We start from the raw sequence: 18,776 nt of genomic DNA, 5'->3' as shown, positions 1-18,776 counted from the left end.
CCATTTACAATGATGTTGGCTCTTGGCTTTGTATAAATGCCAACGTTTATTATGTTGAGGAATTTTCCTTCTATTTCTATTTTGCTGAGAGTTTTTATCATGAATGGGTGGGTGTTGGACTTTGTCAGATACTTTTTCTGCATCATTGGATAAGATCATGTGGTTTTTGTTTTTTGTTTTATTTATATGATGGATTACATTGATTGTTTTCTAATGTTGAACCATTCCTGCATACCTAGTACGAATCCCACTTGATCACGGTGAATTATTATTATTATTATTTTTTTTTTGATATATTGTTGAATTCAGTTGGCTAGAATTTTGTTGAGGATTATTGCGTCCAAGTTCATGAGAGCAATAGGTGTGTAATTTTCTTTTTTTGTGGTGTCTTTACCAGGTTTTAGTATCAGGGATATGCCGGTTTCATAGAATGAGTTTGGAAGTATTCCTTCCTTTTCTATGCCCTGAAATAGATCTTTCATAGTAGTGGTGTTAACTTTTCTCTGAAAGTTTGATTGAATTCTCCAATGAAGTTGTCAGGGCCAGGGCTTTTTGTTTGTTTAGAGCTTTTTAATTATCTTTTCAATTTTTTCTTTTGTTATGGGTGTATTTGGTTGTTCTACCTCTGTTTGTATGAGTTTAGGTATATAGTGTTTCTAGAAATTTGTCCATTTCTTCTAGGTTTTCAAATTTGTTGGAATACAATTTTTCATTATAATCTGATGTGATCCTTTTAATTTCAGTTTTTTCTGTTTAATATCACCCATCTTATTTCTTGTTTGGGTCATTTGCTTCATCTCCTGTTTTTCTTTTGTGAGTCTGGGCAATGGTTTATCAGTTTTGTTATTCCTTTCAAAGAACCAGCTTTTGGTCTTATTACATCTTTAAATTGTTTTTCTGTTCTCTATTTCATTTAATTCTGCTCTAATTTTTACTATTTGCTTTCTTCTGGTGCCTGAGCATTTCTTTTGTTGTTCTCTATTTGTTCAAGTTGTAGGGATAAATCTTTGATTTTGGCCCTTTCTTCTTTTTGGGTGTGTGCATTTATTGCTATAACTTGACCTCTCAGGCCTGCTTTGCTGTGTCCCAAAGGTTCTGATAGGAAGTGTTTTCATTGTCTTTTGTTTCTATGAATTTCTTTATTCTGTCCTTAATTTTTTCTATAACCCAGTAGTTTTCGAGCAAGGTGTTGTTCAGTTTCCATGTGTTTGGTTTCTTTACCTGCTTTTTCTGTTATTGATTTCTAGTTTTATGGCTTTATGGTCAGAAAAGATGCTTGGTAATATTTCAGGGTTTTGGTTCCTGTTAAGGCTTGCTTTATGACCTAATATGTGGCCTATTCTAGAGAATGTTCCATATGCATTGGAAAAGAAAGTATACTTATCTGCTGTTGGGTGGAGCGCTCTGTATATGTCTATGAGGTCTAGTTGGTTGTGGCATTTAGATCTTTTGCATCATAATTGAGCTTTTTTCTGGATGTTCTGTTCTTCACCAAAAGTGGTGTATTGAAGTCTCCTACTATTACCGTGGAGCTGTCTATCTCACTTTTCAATGCTGTTAGAGTTTTGTGTATCTTGAAGCCCTGTCATTGGGTGCATAATTATTTAATATGGTTATCCTCATGGTATATTTTCCTTTAATCATTACATAGTGCTCTTTCTTATCCTTTGTGGTGGATTTAACTTTAAAGTCTATTTTGTCAAAAATTAATATTGCCCCTCCTGCTCTTTTTTGATTGTTGTTTGCTTGATATATATATATACATATATATATATTTTTTTCTATCTTTTGAGTTTTAGTTTCTTTGTGTCTCTAAGCCTAAGGTGTGTCTCTTGTAGGCAGCATATAGTCAGATTGTGTTTTTTTTTTTTTTTTTATCTGTTGTATGCTCTCTGTCCCCTTATAGGTGCATTTAGTCCATTTACATTCAGCATAATTACAGATAGGTATGAGTTTAGTGCGGTCATACTGATGTCTTTTTTTGTGTGTTGTTGACAGTTTCTTTTTTCCACTTAATTTTTTGTACTGAGTATTTTCTTTTTTACGTATTATCTTTTCCTCTTTTTCATCAGTGTTGATTTTGTCTTTTGTTGAGTCTTCATGTTTTTCTTGTATTTCACTTTTATGTATAGGCTTATTAGTCTCCTTTGCGGTTACCTTAATAAAAAAAAAAAAATATTACCCCTATATTTCTAAGTTGAAACCAAATTTTTATCTCTTTATATTGCCTTGACTTCCTCTCCATATGAAAGACCTATGAGTACATTGTTTAGTCCCTCTTTTGTTGACTCAATATTATCATCTTTTACATAATGACATCACTGTTTCCCTGTTTGGGGCATTTTTTATCTTGATTTATTTTTGTGATTTCCCGATCTGGGTTGATATCTGGTTGCTTTTTCCTGTGTTCTAGTCATGGGTTGTTATCTGATGTTATTGATTTTCTAAACAGAGGACTTCCTTTAGCATTTCTTGTAGTTTTGGTTTGGTTTTTGCAAATTCCTTAAACTTCTGTTTATCTGGAAATGTCCAATTTTGCCTTCATATTGAAGAGACAGTTTTGCTGGATATATGATTGTTGGCTGGCAATTTTTTTTCCTTCAAGGCTTTGTATATGTCATCCCATTGCCTTCTTGCCTGCATGATTTCTGCTGAGTAGTCCGAGCTTATTCTTATTGACTTTTCTTTGTAGGTGACTTTTCTTTCATCCCTAGCAGCTCTTAAAACTCTCTCTTCATCTTTGGTTTTGGCAAGTTTGATTATGTCTTGGTGATTTCTTTTAACATCTACCTTGTGAACATCATGGATAGATATCTTCTCATCTTTTCCAATATTAAGGAAGTTTTCTGCCAACAAATCTTAAACAATTCTCTCTGTATTTTCTGTTAACCCACCCTGTTCTGGCACTCCAATCACTCATAGGTTATTTCTCTTGATAGAGTCCCACAAGATTCTTAGGGTTTTTTCATTTTGTTAATTTCTTTTATCTGATTTTTCTATAAAAATATTGGTGACAAGTGTTTTATCTTCAATTTCACTAATTCTGATTTAGTTTCCTCAATTCTGCTCCTCTGACTTTCTACTGAGTTGTCTAATTCTGAAATTTTATTGTTAATCCTCTGAATTTCTTATTACTATTTTTCTATGGATTATTGCACCCTATTAAATTAGTCATTATGCTCTTGAATAACCTTCTTAATTTCCTCCACTGTTTTATCTATGTGTTCCTTGGCTTGTTCTGCATTTTGCCTAATCTCCTTCCTGTTCTCTTGAAGAGTTCTGTATATTAATCCTTTGTATTCTACCTCTGGTAATTCTACGAGGACTTCTTAGTCTGGAACATTCCTTGATTCTTTGTTTTGGGAGCTTGTTGAAGTGATCATGGTCTGCTTCTTTATGTGATTTGATATTGACTGTTGTCTCTGAGCCATCTCTAACTTATTGTGTTAATTTATTTAATGTTTGATTACTGTGTTGTAGCTTCTTGTGTTGTTTTGTTTTGACATGCCAAATATGCTGCTCGCATGGCCTAGCTTGATTATTGGCACCTTTGAAGCTCTGACACCCTGTCACCAGGTGGCTAGTCCTGTTACCTGGTATATGAACCTAGGATTTCATTCACTTGTTTTGTACTGATTCAGCTTAGGTGTCCAAGTAGTCAGTCACAAAGTGTGTGGCACAAGCTCTCATCTACAGTCTTAGTGGGGCAGGGGTGATTGGGATAGGCAGGGGTATCTGGTTGCAGTAGGGGGTCATTCTCTGAACAAGGCATGGAGCTAACATGTCTGTGAGGAAAGTGCATCCCTGTTCCCTAGAGTGCACAGGTGGGTGGGCTCTGTAGGTGTACCATGGGCAACCAATGCTTTTAGCTGTGAGGACTGGGAGGCACCACTTATCCTTAGATCCCTGCCATGGGTGACTAGGTGGTGTGGGTGGAGCCACCAGTCCTCAGGCCCCTGATGTGGGTAGGTGAGGGCCTTGCTTAATAGGTAGAGTGGTGTCAAACAACCAAAACCCACCTCTCCACCACACAGCTAAAACTGTTGAAGTCAGACCTCAGGTACATACATCATTGCACTGTGCCAACAAGGGCCTAAGCTGCTGAAATGGGCCCACACAAGTCCATGCAAGGATGAAAGCCTTTCAAAGTCCATGGACTGCTTGTGCCTGTACAGGTGCTGGTTTTGACCTGAGTTCCCTGCTTAGGGAGCTGGCAAATTATTGTTTTCCCCAAGGTTTGGAGAATGGCTCAGAACTTGCAGTAGGATCTAGCCCATGCCCATGCAATTCGACTACCACTGAAGCTGGCTTAGGGACTGGGGAAGAGGGAAGAGGGATCAGTTAAATGGGAAAGAGTTCTTCCAAAAAGGGTGCTTTTTGATCCTTGTGGTAAATTAGACGCAAGTGCTTTTCTTTTGCTGAGGGCGCTGTTCCTCACTGATTCTGGAGGAGTGAGTAGACTCTGTGCCACTCTCTCTTGCTGCAAAAAGTGGTCCCCAAATGCTATCACCAGCCCCATTGCAGTCATGCCAGTGGATCAGGGCTACAGGGCACTGGTTCCCAAAAAGTCTGCACTAGCAACTCCTCACTGCTTCTGCATAGTCTCTCTCTCCCGCTGTTGCTTGGTCCAATTTCTTAAGTTTGCCTTTGCTGTTCAGGGCTCCTAACTTGTCATATATATAATCAATTCACCTGCTTTTTCAGGTATTTGTTGTAAGAGGAACCTCTGGAAGCATCTGCATACTCTACCATCATGGCCTCACATCTTCCTGTTGAGCTTCTTGAATGGGTGTCTTTTCATTTTTCATGATATTAGGGAAGTTTTCAACCAGCAAATCTTCAAAAATTTTCGCTATGATTTTTTTTTTTCTTTTTTGTCTCCTCCTGTTCTGGAATTCCTATCAAACATAAGTTATTCCTCTTGATAGTGTCCCTCATAATATCTTAGGTTTTTTTTTTCTTCATTCTTTTTTTTTTCTGAATGTTTCTCAAACAAATTAGTATCAAGGGATTTGTCCTTTATTTTGATGATTCTTTCTTCCATTGATTCACTTCTATGTCCTTCCACTGAGTTATCTATTTCTGAAATTTTATTGTTAACCTTCTGGATTTTAGCTGCTCTTTTTGTGTGGTTTCTAAATGTCCATTTATTTTGTCATTTTGTTTGTGTATTGCTTTCCTGAATTCTTCTAGAGTTTTGTCTGTGTATTTCTTAGTTTTGTCTGTGTTTTCCTTAATCTCTTAGACAGTCCTAAATATTTAGTCTTTTGAATTCCTTATCAGGTAGCCCAATTAACATTTGTTCCTCAGGAAGGTTTCCTGGTCTTTATTTTGATCACTTGCTTGAGCCATCTTGTCCTGCTTCCTTATGTGATTTGATATTGTCTGTTGTCTCCTAGGCATTAAATTGTTATGTTTATTGATTGATTGATTGCATGTTTGTTTCTTCATCCTGATTTTTTGTTTTGATATATTGAATGGGTGGGGGGACATGGTACTCTGGCAGCTAGTTTAGCTGTACTGAGGAACTCACCACCTGTTTCACTGTAGGTGGGGTTCTGCCTGGGAGTGTGAATGTGGGTCTCTGTTCGCTGGTCATGTGAGGCAGCGGAAGGAGGACTGAGTGGGTGTTAGTTGTCTTCTATCATTAACCCAGTGGTGCAGGGGAGGGTGCTGTCACTCACCTAGTGAGTGGAGTGGCAGGTGTGGTGTGCATGATGGTGATCAAGGGGTGAGGTCATCACCAGTTGTAGGGTTCGGGGGTAGATAGTGAGAGGGATGAAGGCAAGCAGGCTTGTGTGCAGGTGCATGGACTTCATTCAGGGAGATGGGTAGCAGGTAGGTGCATGCACGTGGTTGCAAAACTGTTTCCCCTTGCCAAGCTGGGGTTGGATGTCAAGTGAGTGTGTGTGTGTGAGCATAGTTGTCACCACTTGCTGGGTTGAAGGGATTGTAATTGGCGGGCAGAAAAGTCTGTGGTTGTGCTGTTGCCACCACTCCTCAGGTCAGGGGTGGATGTTGGGTGTTGGGCATGCACGTGCATGGGTGCACAATCACCACTGCTTGATGAGTTGGGGGCTTGTGGCTGGAGGGTACACATGCAGTCACATGGTTGTCACTGCTCACTGGCTGGGACAGGAGAGGTGTTAATGGCAGGTGAGTGTGTGCAGGTGAGAGGTGGGCAGCTGAGCACATGGAAGCTTGCTTATTGCTGCTTGCCAGGTGGGCCAAGGGTGGTGGCAGATGGGGCTGGGTGATACGGGAGGAGTGTTTTTTTTTTACAGTTGGATAGGGTTGCCAAGATATGGAACTGTCTGCTGCTTCCAATCAGGAGGGTGGAAAAAGAACAGTGTGTTCCTTTGGCTAGCAGACATGAGTGTTCTGGCACCCCCTGCCCACTGCAGCCCACAGCTGGGGCCTGCTTCCAATCAATTGTGAAAAGGGGGTGCCCAGAGTCTGATTGGATGGGGAAACTCCTGCTGATACTTCATGTACTCACTGCCTTGTGCACACCACTTACCCCCGAGGTACAGGACCACTGGGTGTGAATATATCTGACTCTGGATCCTGGCTCCCTCTCTATTCTGTGGATGGGAGTATCCCTGGAATTTTTGCCTTCCTTTCTGTATTTTCCTTCCTTAGATCTGGATCATGATCCCTCTCCTTGCTTTCCTCTGGGTGTGTCTATACTGTTTCTCTGTCTCTTGTAGGAATGCCATGAAGTGGCTTTTCTGTGTTCCTCACCCAGGTTGCTACTCGCTTTGTCTCAAGGGGACCACACTGAGCCAAGATGGTTGCAGAACCACACTGCTTCATGTTACTCCTCATATGCTGCATTCATGCAATTTTTTCTTCCAGTCAGTGTTTGATTCAATTCCTTATCCTTCCTTTTTGATGTTCAGGGTTCCAGAATTGTTAGCTGTTTCTGTTTCACTTGGTTTTTCAGGTCTTTGCTATAGGAAGATGGTATGGTGCATCTAGATAAGCTTCCATCTTGGCTCCTTCCCTCCTAAAGTTTATTTTTAAATGTCTAGGATGACACAACTAGTTAACTAGCTATTAAAACTAATCCTTCTTTTGATACCTGACTATAACATCTTTGACTTTGAATGTAATTTATTCCACTGAAATCACACATTAGTCGTTTTAGGCATAGGACTAGGTGCTGCACTGCTAGGAGGCAGCTGGGGTGTACTCAGAAGACACTGAGGTGAACATTGCCACTGCTGATGCAGGAGCCAGACAAGCTATACAATGCTGCTGGCAGGCACACTGCCTCCAGAGCTGTCTTCCCAGTCCCTCTCTTCCTGTTACACATTGGTTTCTTATTTTACAGCCTTTTCCTCCCAATAGGTGAAAACTTCCCACAGCCTTTCAGGTTCAAACACATAGTATGAGGAATTAGTTGATAGTCTGGGTTTTTTAAATCAGTGTCATATAACTTTTTTTTTTCCTTCCCTATCTGGGCACTTCAAAATATTATTTTTCAAAATTTTCTCCAAAAATAGTTTGTGCTCACAGGTTTTCAACTTACGAATACAATTGTTAACTGTTGTTAAACTATGGTGTCTTTAATGCATCTCTTTTACATTGCCTGATACAGCATTAATTGAACAGTGATAAATTTGGAAGTATATACCTAGGAGTGGAAACCCTGGTGGCATAGTGGTTAAGTGCTACAGCTGCTAACCAAGAGGTCGGCAGTTCAAATCCACCAGGTGCTCCTTGGAACTCTATGGGGCAGTTCTACTCTGTCCTACAGGGTCGCTATGAGTCGGAATGGACTCGATGGCAGTGGGTAAGTGGGTATCTGAACTGACTCAGCAGCGACGTGTTTGGTTTTGTTTCGTATGTGAACTATGCACACCATGCCCCCTGGTGGTCACAACAGCAGTCCTCAGCCTGGGTAGTGGGTTCTCAGTTATAGGAGCCCCAGTGAGAAAGGTCACTCAGCTTGTAACAAAAAGGTTGGTAGTTTGAAACCACACATCAGGACTGCAAGAAACAGATCTAGTGATCTGCTTCCATAAATATTACAGTAAAGAAAACCCTGTGGAGCAATTCTACTCTGTAACACATGAGGCCTCCTAAGCCACAAATCCACACAAACGAAATTAACAAGCACCCCAGAGAGAACCCTGGTGGTGTAGTGGTTAAGTGCTACGGCTGCTAACCAAAGGGTCGGCGGTTTGAATTCGCCAGGCGCTCCTTGGAAACTCTGTGGGCCAGTTCTACTCTGTCCTGTAGGGTTGCTATGAGTCGGAATCAACTCGACGGCACTGGGTTTTTTTTTGGTTTCCAGAAAGAACATGCTTCTCCTCTGTGTCTTCACTTTCTCTCACCACTAGATGGCTAATAGGAGAAGTCACCTCAGCTTTGAGGCTGAGCATATCTCAGATGATGTTCTCTTCCGGGTGACCACTGGTACAGGGTTGAGGCGAGAGTATGGGTCCCAGACCCAGGTAGGCTGACAGGAGGAGCCCACCTTCTGCATTGCATGGATTGATAAAGCACGGTCACAAGGAGAAACTGCCATTACTGCTTCAGACTCAGCCCAGTTATTTTGAACTTTTCACAATGCAGGAATCTCCTCTGGTAGGCACTGGTACCAAAACCAACCAAACCTATTGCCATTGATTCATTCCAGCTCATAGCAACCCTATAGGACAAAGAAGAACTATCCCACAGGGCTTCCAGGGCTGTAAATCTTTATAGAAAAAGGACTGCCACATGTTTCTCCCGTGGGTTCCAACCTCAGACCTTTCGGTGAGCAGTCGAGTGCTTTAATCACTGCACCACAGGGTTTCTTGCAAGTTCTAGTACTTTCTCTAAATTCCTGTCTAACTGATTTTCAACTATTCCAGATGTCTCAAGAAAATAGATCTTCTAAACTCACGACTAAACCAAGAATGTCCTGACATCCTGATCTATCTTTATCATTTATTAGAGGGAGAATTTTGAGCAAATTCTTTGACTTCTTCTGTTTACCTCAAATGAATTGGATAAAAGTGCCTTTTCTGAACCTCAGTTTCCTCTGCCGTAAAAGGGGCAATATACCTAACATGTGGGTTTGTTGTGAGAACTTAGCTTAATAATGTAAATGAAAAGACTTTAAGACCCTTTAAAAACTCCCATACACTATCAACACCCCCTTAAAAGGACTTAAATATCCTGGGCTCTCTATTAAGTGTTGCATACATGAACTCATTTGACCTTCATAGAAACACTGTGAGGTAGGCACCAGTATTATAATTCTTTTTACTTACTTATTTAAGGAGACAAAGATGAAGTACCTTGCCCAAGACCACATAACCTATGGACAACTAGGCCCGGAATCCAAGCAGGCAATCAACGCTAGGGCTTGCTCCTGCACCCACACAGGTGACCTCCTACACCTGGGGTTTGCCCTACATCTATCTCCTCTAGCCCTGGCCCCCCTTATTACCCACACAGGTGGCATCTGGGTACTAGGTGTGCTCATTTGTTTTGCTGGCTTCATTGTTTTCAAGTTCCTTCAGTCAACCATCACCTCAGAGAGAAGCCTTGTATCCTTTAAATATTATCCCCTCTACCTCTAAGCAACCACTAATCTGTTTTCTGTCTCTATAGTAATTTTCATTTTCTAGACTTTCATATGAATGGAAAGTCCAGAATAGTAAGTTTGGCTCATTTGGTTTTACTAACACATGCTTTTATTATTAATCAATCTCTTTTTTGAGTTTCTTTTATCTTTTTAAATGTTGGCAATTTTCTGAATTTTCCTTTTTACCCCCCACTGTTTATTTCTTTTCACTTTATCCATTTTTCCTGGGCATCTAATCCACAAACATGAATTCAGCCACAACCTATTTGTTCATAGCCCTCAAAACTCTATACAGAACTATACATTATAAGCTGTAAACCTATTTTCCTACCTTCCAATTAGGCTGCCCCACATGATATTTTGGACTCCCTAGGTAATACAATGGCTAATGCTCTTGGCTGTTGCCCAAAAGAGGTTTGAGGTCACCCAGAGGTATCTCGGAAAAAAGGTCTGGTTATCTACTTCCAAAAACTCAGCCATTCAAAATTCTATGGAGCACAGTTCTATTCTGACACACATGGGATCACCACGAGTCAGAGTCCCCTAGATCAGCACCTGCTTTTCTTGATTTTACATAGTGTTTTAGTGGACCTCAAAAACACCTTTTCAGGAGCAGAGCAAGATAGTGGCACAAGGAGTCACATGCTCTTATTCCTGTACAGCAAATTCAGAAGAAAAAACAAGTAAAAACTGATTAAATAGGTGATTTCAAAAAACCTGCATGGCAATTAACAGGGTTGAAGGACCAAAGTGGAAACCAAATTAAGAAAAAATATCATACAAACAGGAGGGTGAAGGTTCACTATGCATCCACACGCCACCCTCCTCCGTGCTCAACATAGCTATCTTGTGGCAACCTCAGCCAGTGGCCTTGGGCAGGGAGCCCAGGACTGAAAGAGCACAGAGAGCAAAAAGGGCATCAGACCAGAAACAGAGAGGCCTCTGAGCACAACCCAGACATCAGTTTCCTGTAAGATCAACACAGAAGGCTTGGTGCACTCCACAGTGCATGCACAGGGAGGCCTAGGAAAAAGGCACAGAGGGTAACACACAGTCAAGGCACCGAAGTGGACATTCTGGAACAGAGAGGCCCACTAAGGACATCCCAGGTCCTAGGAAGGAGAGGCTTCATGAACATAACCCAGGTGTGAATTCCAATGAGTCCTGGGAAAGAGAAAAGTGGTGGGCATAAAGCAGGCCATGGGGCATGAGTGATAGTGTGTGGGATGGAGAGAAGTGTGTGTGGGGGGGTGAGGGATGGGGACAGTGCAATTAGAAACTCCTGGAAAGACAGATCTGAGAAAAAGTGGCTCGGTGAACATAGCGTGAGTTGGAGTTGACATGAGTTGTGTTAAGAAACAAGGTAAGCACAAGCAGACCAGAGTTCATGAACAGTGAGGACTCATGGTGAAATGGCAACAACTGCCACTTGCAGGGTGGGAATCTCAGGCTGGTATAACATGATGCTCCTGGGAGAGGAGTCTGTGGTCCGTTTGTGACAGCTGCAGCCCATGGGTAGGGGGCTAATGCAAGACTTCCATGGCTAGCACTCATGGTGGGAGAGATTTGTGGAGAGCAAGCAGACACAGCCAGTTATCCCAAAAGGGGAGATAGGTGCTGGAGGGATAAAGTTGACGTCCTTGGGAGAGGGAGTCAGGTGCTAGAATGATACGTACCCAATATCTAGTGAGGAGTGAACCACAATGGGTGCTAGAACCCATAGACATTGGTGTGAAAGTGACACAGCTAGCAGCCCCACTCAGGGAACCTAAATGTGAAACGGTGAAGGCCAGTGCCCTTGCAAAGGAAACCAGTAAGGAAGGGATAGCAGCACATGAATCCTAGATAGGAAGTCTGGAGTGGAAGTAGAGAGTTAAAAAAAAAAAAAAAAAACTTTGCCATTGAGTTGATTTGGACTCAAGGCAACCCTATAGGACAGAGTAGAACTGCCCCTGTAAATCTTTATGAAAGCAGACTGCCACATCTTTCTCCAGCAGAGCAGTTGATGGATTCAAACCATAGACCTCTTGGTTAGCAGCCAAGCTCTTAACCACTGCACCACCAGGGCTCCTTAGAGAGCCAAACCTTCAATAATTTAAAACAACATTAACAACAATAATAACCAGGATGGAGTGAAAATCCTAGAGAAGGGGAATAATCTAATCTCCAGAGTTACTGTAGTAAAATAGCTTAATGCCTTGATTACAACAGACCACAACGAAGCACATGAAGAGGATGGAAAGAATGGTCCGTGAAAAAGACCAAAGTAAGGGGGCAGAAACTCTCCCCAATGGATAATGGAATCATTCAACAAAGACTTAAAAGCAACAATATTAAGCAGCTCGTGCTACCACCACCTCACTCAGATTTCTGCCACAGCCTCTCTGCTGGCTTTCCTGCCTCTTCCCTTGCCCTTTTACAGTCTATTCACACAAATTATAGCTGATGACTTGATTAAAGCATAAAACAGGTTATGCCATTTATCTACTTAAAACCCTCCAAAGATTTCCCATTTCATTCATAACAAGTCAATGATTTCACAACATTCCTCTTTGTGTCTCTGGCCTCGTATCTTGCTACCTTTCACTTGTCCACTTATATGCATCCACTGTTGACACACTCTGTTCTTAGAACATACAAGGCATGGTGTTGTTCTCTTTGCCAGGAATGGGCTTATGCCATATATCTGTGTGTTTCACTTCCACACATACTGTAGGGTTTTATTGATGACTCCTTCTCAGTGAGGTCTTTGAGGCCCTCCCAACACTTCACATTACCTTACCTTGATTGTTGTACTTAGCTTTAATACTACATAAACATACAACTTATTTTGCTTATGTATCTTTTTTATTATCTGCCTTATTCACTTTTTTTTTAATTATTCACTATCATATAAATCCCATGAGAGTGTCAATTGTTGCCTTTATTCTTAATCCAGATTATTGTCTGGTTGTCATGGATTGAATTATATTCCCCCAAAAATGTGTGTATCAACTTGGTTAGGCCATGTGTGGTTGTCCTCCATTTTGTGATTTTGATTTTATGTTAAGAGGATTAGGGTAGAATTGTAACACCACCCTTACTCAGGTCATCTCCCTGATCCAGAGTAAAGGGAGCTTTCCTATAATGTGGCCTGCACCACCTTTTATCTCTCAAGAGATAAAAGGAAAGGGAATCAAGCAGGAGGTGGGGAGGACCTCATACCACCAGGAAAGCAGCACCAGGAGCAGAGCACGTCATTTGGACACCGGGTCTCTGTGCCTGAGAAGTTCCTCAACCAGGGGAAAATTGAGGACAAGGACCTTGCTCCAGGGCTAACAGAGAGAGAAAGCCTTCCACTGGAGCTGATGCCCTGAATTTGGACTTATAACCTACTAGACTGTGAGAAAATAAATTTCTCTTTGTTAAAGCCAACCACTTGTGCTATCTTTGTTATGGCAACACCAAATGACCAAGACAGAATTTAGTACCAAGAGAGTGGGGTCCTGCTCTAACAGATACCTGAAATGTGGAAGGGGTTTTGAAACTGTGAATGGATAGAGGAGCAACAGCAGCAGAGGGCCAGCAGCAAAAGAGGACCTGCAGTGGCAGAGAAGCAGCAGCAGCAGAGAACCACCAGCAGCAGAACCAGGAGACCAGCACAAGACAGCACTGGAGCCGACACACGGAGAAAGCTGAATGCCTGTGTGCAGGAAGCTTCCTGGTGGAGTGGAGTGCCCCGGGGCACTTATTGGTGGAGTTACTAAGCTCTGGAACACTTGTCCCAGCAGGGCAGAAGCAGGCGTGAGGTCTGAGGAATTGAGAGGCCAAGAAACCAGGAAATAGAAGCTGAAGGGACAAGGAACGCAAGAACCTGAGATGACTCGGTGTCAAAAGGTATGGCTATGTAGTCAGAGGTTTCAACGGGTGGAGCCATGGCCTCTGGTGTTCCTAAGAGTGCAGATGCCACTCAGAGGGACTAGAGGAATGGTATGTCTAAAGCCAAGAGAGCAGAGTTACTGTCCCTGTGGGCCTGGGAGGCGGAGCTGAAGCCCAGGGCCCAGGGTCCTCCACTCAATCTGGAGAGTGTGGCTAATACCTAGAGGCTGGAGGGCAGGGTTGTTGTGTAAATTGTTTCAGAGAACAGAGGATTATTTTCAAAGCTGTGAGGGCTAATGTAACGCATTGTGCTGACTTGCTTGGTTCCTATTATTCCTTCTTTCCCTGCAGTTCCTCCCATTTGTAGTGGAAATGTCTGGCTTGTGTCTGTTCTGCCATTGTACCATTGGAAGCAGATAACTTGTATTCTAGATTTCACAGACGAAGAGAAATTTTGGATTTTGGACATGGAGTTAAGACTTTTGCCATGATATGATGGGGTGAATATGTTTTGCATGTTGCAAGGATGTAATTTTGGAGGGCCAAAGGCAGGAATGTCGACCAGGGGAAGATTGAGGACAAGGACCTTCCTTCAGAGCCGACACAGAGAGAAAGCCTTCCCCTGGAGCGATGCCCTGAATTTGGACTTGAAACCTACTAGACTGTGAGAAAATAAATCTCTTTGTTAAAGCCATCCATTTGCAGTATCTCTGTTGTGGCAGCACCAAATGACCAAGACTCTGGTGTATAATAGGTGTTCAATAAACATTTGTGAATATGGAATCTTTCCAATCCCTGAGTTATTTTGATAAGTTTATTCACCAACTGAATTCTTTTAGTAATTATTTCTGAGACATTATATGGTGGTAGAATTTCTCAGTTCTTCATGCCTGAGAATGTTTTCCATTTTCCCTGATGCAAGACTATGTGATAGCCTATGAAAACAATCCTTGTATTATTTGGGTTGGTACTTTTTCCCTTCCATACTCAAAATGATATAGGAGAGAGAATCAATAACAGGAATCTTCATTTCTTGGGCAATATTTTCTCTTCTTTCTTTCTTTTTTTTTTTGTAAAAGCCTAAGTGTATCAGACAACTACATTGATCTTTAATGCTTGAAAAAATTTCCCAAGCCATATTGTTTAGTTTTGTTGGAACTAACATTTAGAAATCATTATTTTTAATACCATTTACTTGTCTTTAAGTTTTAAATAAAATTCATTTAAAATGCAGTTAATTTACCTACGGTCAATAACAGAAAGTGAACATTACCATCTATCATAATATAAATTCTAAATATAAATAACCAGCAAAAGTTAGGAGGCTAACCAAATAAAGTGTTACCAAGCAGTGTATGTGAATTTACTCATCTTTCATGTATTTCATCAATACATCATTTAAAGTTGATGCACAGAGATTAAAGTATAATTTAATAGATATTACTATGAGAAGATCTAAAATACATATGATCGATACACTACAACTGAAGAAAGGGGTTGAGGCAGAATAAAAGCTGATGGCCTGAACTAAGTTGCTAATAAAATGGTAGGGATGAGTGGTTGGATGTAGCATATATTTAAAGGTAGAACCAATAAGCCTGACTCATGGATTTCGAAGTAGGGTATGAGAGTAAGAGAAAAGTATTAGCAGAGAAGTGTGTGGGAATTCTTTCTGGACTCAAGAGAGAAGTAGGTGGTTGAGAGTCATGAACGCTGAGCAGCAGTAGATCTTATTTAACACCTAGAAATGGACATAAATGTCATGGTGTTCAGAATTGAGCTCATATCCACATTAAGCCTGCTCTCTCTCTTAGCCTGCTCCACCTTGACTAGCACTGACTTGATGCTGTGCTCTGGGGTTTCAAGATTCATTACTGGGAACTAGAGACAGCTAGACACATCATTTTTAAGGGAAGAAAAAAAGAACTGTATTAATGTTGCTGCTGATAATAAAAATAGAATGGTAATGACAGTTAATCATTTTGTGTGTATTAACTCATTTAATTCTCACCAAAAACATAACTCTTGTCTCCAATTTGCCAAGGCAGTTTTTATTTTGTTCACTGGCATGTCACTAGCTCTCAGTATAATACCTGGCACAAAATAGGCACCTAAATGTTTTTTGAATGAAGGAGTTTTGCCTGTTCAGAGCAGTAACCTAATTTTTTTCATATATTGTGATGGTCCTTCATAATATCTCATATTCTCTTGACACATACTTCAAAGTCATAGGAAAATTTTCTCCCAGGACTCAGAGTTTGATGTCCCCAGAGAGCAACTGAGCATACCAACAAAATCCAATTGACTGGCAATCTCTTTGGAGTGTGGCATAATCAATGAAAGATATAGTAACCTCTGTAAAATTGCTACATTCATCCTGATTGTAGCTCCTGATTCTAATTGTCCAAAACTCAAAACGAAACCTGAGCCAATGTTCAGATTCTGATAAAGAAAATGATGGTGGTGGGATTGATAATGATATTTCAGTTCTTTAATATACATTCTTGTCATTCTTAGGTGTTCTCAAGTCTGTTCGGACTCATAGCAACCCTATGTATAACAGAACGTAACATGGTCCTGCCCATTCTCACAATCATTGCTATGATTGAGCCTACAGTTGCAGCCACTGTGCCAATTCGCCTCTTTGAGGATCTTCCTCTCTTTCACTGTCCCTCTACTTTACCAAGCTCAATGCCTTCTCTAGGAGTTGTTCCCTCTTGATAAAATGTACGTCTTGCCATCCTCACTTCTAAGAAGCCTTCTGGCTGTATTTCTTCCAAGACACATTTGTTCGTCTTCTGGCAGTCCAAGGTATATTCAATATTTTTGCCAACTGCATAATTAAAGCCATCAATTCTTCTTCAGTTTTTCTTATTCTTTGTTCAGCTTTCGTGTGCATATGAGGTGACTGAAAATACCATGGCCTGGGTCAGACACATGTTAGTCCTTAAAGCGACATCTTTGCTTTTTAACACTTTAAAGAGGTCTTCAGGAGCAGATTTGCCCAATGCAATACATGTTGTTTGATTTCTTGACCGCTGCTTCCATGGGCATTGATTGTGGATCCAGGTAAAATGAAATCCTTGACAACCTCAGCCTTTTCTCCATTTATCATGATGTGGCTTATTGGTCCAATTGTGAGGATTTTTGTTTTCTTTATGTTGAGGTGTAATCCATACTGAAGGCTGTGGTCTTTGATCCTCATCAATGAATGCCTCAAGTTCTCTTCACTTTCAGGAACTAAGGTTGTGACATCTGTATATCATAGGCTATTAATTAGCCTTCCTCCAATCTTGATGCCACATTCTTTTACATATAGTCCAGCTTCTTGAATAATTTGCTCAGCCTACAGATTAAATAGTATGGTGAAAGGATAGAATGTTGATACATACATTTCCTGACATTAACCATGCAGTATCCCCTTCTTCTGTTCAAATGACTGCCTCTAGTTCTGTGTACAGGTTCCTCTTGAGCACAACTAAGTGTTCTGGAGTTCCCATTCTTGGCAGTGTTATCCATAATTTGTTATGATTCACAGTTGAATGCCTTTGCATAATTGGTTAGACACAGGTAAACATCTTTCTGGTATTCTCTGCTTTCAGCCAGGATCCATTACACATCAGCAATGGCATCTCTCATTCCTCATCCTCTTCTGATTCTGGCTGGAATTTCTGACAGTTCCCTGTAGATGTACTGCTGCAACCACTTTAGAATTATCTTCAGCATTTTACTTGTGTGTGATATTAATGATCTTCCTTGATAATTTCTTCATTCTGTCGGATTACCTTCCTTTGGAATAGATACAAATACGCATCTCTTCCAGTTGGTTGACCAGATAACTGTCTTCCAAATTTCTTAGCATAGAGGAATGAGCACCTCCAGTGCTGCACCCTTTTGTTGAAACATCTCAATTGGTATTCCATCTATTCCTGGAGCTTTGTTTTTCTCCAATGCCTTCAGTGCAGCTTGGATTTCTTCCTGCAATGCCAGCAGTTCTTGATCATATGCTACCTCCTGAAATGGTTGAACATCAACCAGTTCTTTCTGGCACAATGACTCTATGTATTCCTTCCATTTTCTTTTAATGCTTCCTGTATTTTTCAATATTTTGCCCATAAAATCCTTCAATATTGCAAGTTAAGGCTTCAATTTTTTCTTTACTTCTTTTAGCTTGAGAAATGCTGAGCATATTTTTCCCTTTTGGCTTTCTAAGTCCATCCAGTTCTCTGCAGATTTCACTATAATACTTTACTTTGTCTTCTCAAGCCACCCTTTGAAATCTTCTGTTTAGCTCTTTTATGTGATCATATCTTCTGTTCACTTTTGCTACCCTATGTTCAAGAGCAAGTTTCGCAGTCTCTTCTTACATCCGTATTTGTCTTTTCTTCCTTTCCTTTCTTTTTAATGACCTTTTGCTCTCTTCGTGTATAGTGTCGATGTCATCCCAAAATTCACCTAGTATTTGGTCGTTAGTATTCAGTGCATCAAATCTATTCTTGAGATAGTCTCTAAATTCAGATGAGATGTACACAAGGTAGTATTTTGATCAAACATTCAATCAAGGGTTTCTTCATCTTTGGCATTAGTTGTTGGTGCGTAAAGTTGAGTAATAGCCATATTAACTGGTCTTCCTTGTAGGTATATGTATATTATTCTGTCACTGACAGTATTGTACTTCAGGATAGATCTTGAAATGTCTTTTTTGATGATGAATGCAACACCATTCCTCTTCAGTTTGTCATTCCTGGCATAGAAGACCATATGATTTCTGATTCAAAATGTCCAGTACTAGTCCATTTCAGCTCACTAATGCCTAGGATATTAATCTTTATGCATTCCATTTAACATACATACATATATATACAAACATACATACATATATATCTATGAACCAGAAGAGAAAACCTTCATAAGGGTGGTGAAATAGACACTCTTATTGCTACTAGCCCTGGTGATGCAAAGAGTTGAGTGCTTGGGTGCTAGCCAAAGTGTTGGTAGTTCAAAAGCACCTAATAGCTCCTCAGGAAAAAAGATGTGTATATCTACTTCAGTTAAGATTACATCCAAGAAAACCACACGGGTCAGCTCTACTCTGTCACATGAGATCTCTATGAGTCAAAATCCACTTGACAGCACACAACGACACTGTTGCTACTAAGACGGTGATAAAATTCACCTTGAGGTTCCTTTGTCAACATGGATTTCTTTCCTATGACTTAGCAACTGCACTTCGTGAAAGCTGTAATAAAGAAGTATACCTACCCCAAGAGACAGAAAAGTCCACATAACCCAGAGACTATATTAGCCTGAGACAGGAAGAACTACATGGTACCCA

Source organism: Elephas maximus, chromosome 2 (assembly GCF_024166365.1).
Source record: "Elephas maximus indicus isolate mEleMax1 chromosome 2, mEleMax1 primary haplotype, whole genome shotgun sequence".
NCBI lineage: Eukaryota > Metazoa > Chordata > Mammalia > Proboscidea > Elephantidae > Elephas > Elephas maximus.
Note: the sequence above shows the minus strand (reverse complement) of the source record.